Genomic DNA, 5,138 nt, shown 5'->3' on the forward strand with positions numbered 1-5,138 from the left:
AAATCTTTGAAGAACAAAGATGTTTTTCTTGAGCGTGATATGATTTCAGTATAGTTTTGGCTAGTGATTTCTTGTGTTTACTGAATGAGATTTCTTCTCTATTTATAGGAGTTGAAGTAGAGTTGAAGTAGCGTTGAATCTGTTGGATATTGAGATGTAGTTACGCCATTCCATTAATAGCTTCTGCAGTAGACTTTTTCTTTTAGAAGTGACTACTTACCACAAGTAGTATCTTCTCTCTTGGAAGTGGAGATTAACGTCTCTTTCTAATTGAGGAAATCCATTTGCAGAACTTTAACTTGGCTTAAACGTTACTTCATCATGATTAACAATTCTGATTAGAGTCTGTGTGTATCTGGAGAAACTAGCTTCTGATGTTATCTCTTGAAAGTTCAGATGGCGCTGATAACTTCAGAATTTACAGAGGCATTTGTTCAGAGTCAGAGCTTCTAGACTTTACTTCATGTTCAGATGCTTCTGATACTTTGTAGTTTTGTCCAGAGTCAGAGCTTCTTGAAACGAGATTCCACTTTAGATTCTTCTGATACTTGAGATTTTGCATCTGATCTTGTTGTGCATCTGATGACATCATCAGATTTATTTCTTCTTTCTTTAGAACCCTGCACACTTAGAAACTTTTCGTTAGGGTGCCATTTTTGGTTTCATCCTTTGTTATCATCAAAATCATGGAGTCTGTTGTAGAACACTTTTTGTTCTTACAATCTCCCCCTTTTTGATGATGACAAAACAAATAAAATTATCAGATGAAACTTGAAAAATATTAGATCAGATAGACAAAAGCTCCCCCTGAGTTAGTACTAGGGAGTTCAGAAGTTCTTACCAGAGCTTTCCAAGCAATAAGATTTCTGAAAACTTTCTGCAATTTCTTAATTTTAATGTTAGAGTTATTTAATCAGAGCTATTATCTAATCAGAGCTATTTATATCAGAACTATGTCTATAATTGTTGCAGAATGCTTAAGGTTTTAGACATAATTTTCATCAGAGCTATTTAATAATTTCTCCCCCTTTTTGGCATAATCAAAAAGGCATAAAAAAAAAAAAGAGTAATAAAGAGAAAAACACTTCATTGAAAAGCACAAAGGTAAACAGCAGTCAAAACATTAGATTCAACAGAATATCAGAGCTAAAAAGAAAGACAGAAGCAAAAACACTTAGGCAAACAAACAAAAATAAATCCTAAGTGCCTAAGGGTTTGGAGGTTGAGGAAGTCTCTGAAGCAACATGGCAAACATGTTCTGGATGTTTTCGTTCAGAGCATCTTGCTTGTCCATCCTGGCACGAAGCTCATTCTGATCTTTCTTGATCTCTTGCTGATCTTGCTTGATCTCCTTCAGAGTGTTAAGAATCAGAGGGATCGCAGAGGAAGACTCCCCCTGAATCAGAGCCTGCTGAGCTTCAGCTTCAGCAGCAGCTTGGGCTTCTGCATCTGCCTTAGCCTTGGCTTCAGCTTCCTGAATCCTTAGAAGTTCTGCTTCCTTTGCCAGGCGTTCTTCTTCTAACCTCTTAGCTTCTTCTTCAGCTTCCCTAGCCAATCTTTCTTCCTCTAATCTCTTGGCCTCAGCTTCTCTAGCTAGTCTCTCTTGGAGTCTTTCCTCAGAGTCTCTGATGTAGCCATTTCTGACTTGTTCAGAGATACTCTTCAGCCTATAAGACTCAGAGGTCATCCAACTAATGACTCTGTTCCAGTGTGTCCTAACAGATTTAGGATCATCACTTACTTCAGAGTTTTTAGCCAGAGACTTGATCTTCTGGACTGAGGCTTCTGCAACCTGTATAATGGCCTCCTCAAGGGTAGGTATGATAAGTTCAGGTTCAGGTTCAGGTGAATGAGGTGGAGAGTTTTGAGGGCTGAGATTTAGAGGTTGAGGTTCAGTTTGTTGAGGTTCAGATTGTTGAGGTTCAGTTTGTTGAGGTTCAGATTGTTGAGGTTCAGTTTGTTGAGGTTCAGATTCTGCTTGAAGTTCAGAATCTGTGTTTGGTTGAAGACTAGGGGATGAAGCATATAGTGGATTTAGGTCTAAAGGGTCAGAGTCTGGTTCTGGGACAGCGGGAAGGATTGGTTGAGTGATATTAGAGGTGAAGGGATCAGATGGTTGAGTTTCAGAGGGTAAGGTTGTTGTTTGTTGTGGTGGAAGTGAAGTTTGGAGGGGAGAGGTTACTTCAGATTGTGTTGAGGGTTGTGGAGCGAAATTTTTAGCATAAATTTCAGCTATTGTTGGGGAGTTTGGGTCAGAGTGTTCTTGATCAGAGGACTCATGATCAGATAACTCTTGGTCAGAAGAAGGGGAAAGGTAAGGGGGTGATTCATATTCAGAGGATGAGGAAGAGCTGTGGTGATATAGTTGATTTGGGTCAGAGGTTGTTGTGAAATTACGAGCAATTTTTAGAACAGGTGGAGGTTGAGAGGTTCTGGTGATTGAGGGTGGTATTTCAGAGGTGGTATATATTGGTTGAGAGGAGAGAGGGTTAGAGGAAGCCATTATAGATTCAGAAGAGACAGGAGGAATAGACTTACCAGAAGAGACATTCAGAGGTGCTGAATCTTTGGTGCCAGAGGTTTCTCCAAGTCTGGCTTTCTTTGCCTTCCTTGCTTCCTCAGCTATCTTCTTCTCAGAAAGACCTCTTTTGTATCTGACCAAATCTTCTACAGAGTCCAGACAGTCTTCAAGGCGGAAATCAGAAATATCAATGCCTTCATCCAGACGATCCTGAAGGTAGATAGCAATGGCATCTCTGGGTTCATTCTTGAAGAACCTTTCAAGGCCATGAGGCATCTTCCTCTGATCCTTCAGAGCTTCCCAGGTCACTTCCATAGTGGGCTTGACTCTGATGTCTTTGATGATTCCCATACTCCTCAGATTTTTGGCATTCAGAGGCTTTCCAACGTCAATTGCCAGATCATCCATACATCTGGTCTTCTCCAGAGCATCTACCAGCCCATGCTCAATGAAGATGTCAGAGAGCAATCTACCCAGAGGAATGTAGGATCTGGGCTTCATGTTATTCCTGGTTTCTCTGACTGAATCCCTCAGATATCTGAAGAGAAGAACAGGGAGGTTGATCGGGATACCCTTCTGAATACAGTAGAGGATGCATTTCTGATCAGCATTTATGTAATCTGAAGAGTTGGAGGCTGGACGATGATGGATTGTTCCCAGAATAATCTTCAGCCAAACTCGGAGGTTCTGATGAAGCTCCTTGTTCTTAGATGGGTTTCCTTCAACATTTGCTTTGAAGATTGTAGGGTTAATGACTTCTGTGATGCGCTTGGACCTTGGAGGAATGTTGTAAATCCTTTTACCTCCAGCTTTCTCCATGTTTAGCAAGGAAGCAATAGACGCTTCAGTGATGACAATCTTCACACCCAGAACAAACGAGACAATGAACTGGTCATCAGCATCTGCACATCTCCAGAACTCTTTCACCAGAAGAGGATAGATTGGACCATACAATCTGTTGAAGTAGGTTTCCCAACCTTGCTTGTGAAGATCTTCAGTAAGATCAACACCGTTTCTTCTTAAGTTCTCAAAATCCACCAGCGATTCACACAGTACATCTAAACCTTCAAAGGGAGTTGAAAGGTTTATGTGTTGTTCGCGTTCCAAAATGTGAGGTTCTTTGTAGACTGGGGTTGTGGTAACGTCTACAACCATGGGTGTTTGAGTGTTTGAGGTTTGGGGATTAGAAGCGGCTTCCATTTGTTGGGAGAAGTTAAAAACTGCTTGCTCTTGAGGATTCATGAAGAAAATTGATGAAGAAGATGAAGAACTGAAGGAGTTGCAGAGAAAACTTCGAGAGAGGGTTTAGGGTTTAAGAGTGAGTGAGAGTGATAAGTGTGTGAAATGTGAGAAAAGTGTTTATATACCTAAGGGTAAAAACACATGCAAAACGACACATTTAATTGCGTTGGAACAGAACACAAGATTTGCACGCTAGGGGGAAAAATGATTATAGCTAATAAATGAATGTCTAATCCCAACAGTAAGCACACTGCTCAAGGAGATTTCAAGCGTTCTGACCTTTGATTTCTTTTGACAGCTGTCTAGAAGTTCTAGGGTTAGACGCATGTTCCCCACGTGTTGATGTATCTGATCTTCAGGAATACCAAAGGATTTCTGAAGATTTCTAACTCAGATATCTTCTTAACTTGGTAGAAGTATCAGAGTCAGAGGCAGAAGTGTATTTGTTTTTATCAGAGTCTCATTTTACATGTTCAGAGCCAAATTTTACTCAGGGCAATTTTTAATGTTCAGATTTTCTAAGATAAAAAGAAATCTATCTTCAGCTAGAGGCTTAGTAAAGATATCTGCCCATTGATGTTCTGTATCAATGAACTTCAGCGTCACTATCCCTTTCTGAACATAGTCTCTAATAAAATGATGTTTTATTTCTATGTGTTTGGCTCTGGAATGTAGAATGGGATTCTTACTCAAACAAATAGCAGCAGTATTATCACAAAGGATAGGAATGTTACTCTCAAATATTTGAAGATCTTCTAGCTGATGCTTCATCCAGAGCATCTGAGTTGTGCACAATGATGCTGAGATGTATTCTGCTTCTGCAGTTGATAGAGCGATAGTTGACTGTCTTTTGCTAGCCCAGGAGATTAAATTGTTTCCCAGAAGCTGGCAATTTCCAGATGTACTTTTTCGTTCTATTCTATCTCCTGCATAATCTGCATCACAATAACCAGAAAGCCTATACTCTGATGTTTTCTCATACATCAGGCCCAGGTTAGGAGTTCCTTTCAGATACTTAAGAATTCTCTTAACAGCTGTTAAATGAGATTCTCTAGGATCTGATTGGAATCTGGCACAAAGACAGACACTAAAGAGAATATCAGGACGAGTAGCAGTCAGATAGAGAAGAGAGCCTATCATACCTCGATAGAGCTTCTGACAAACCTTGTTGCTTACCTCTTCCTTCTCCAGAATGCAAGTTGGATGCATGGGAGTCTTTGCAGACTTGCATTCAGTCATGTCAAACTTCTTCAGAACGTCTTTAATGTACTTGCTTTGATGAATGTACGTGACTTCTGGGGTTTGATTGATTTGAATTCCCAGAAAGAACTTTAGTTCTTGCATTAGACTCATTTCAAATTCTGCCTGCATTAAC

This window comes from Lathyrus oleraceus, chromosome 5, assembly GCF_024323335.1.
Source record: "Lathyrus oleraceus cultivar Zhongwan6 chromosome 5, CAAS_Psat_ZW6_1.0, whole genome shotgun sequence".
Classification (NCBI taxonomy): Eukaryota; Viridiplantae; Streptophyta; class Magnoliopsida; order Fabales; family Fabaceae; genus Lathyrus; species Lathyrus oleraceus.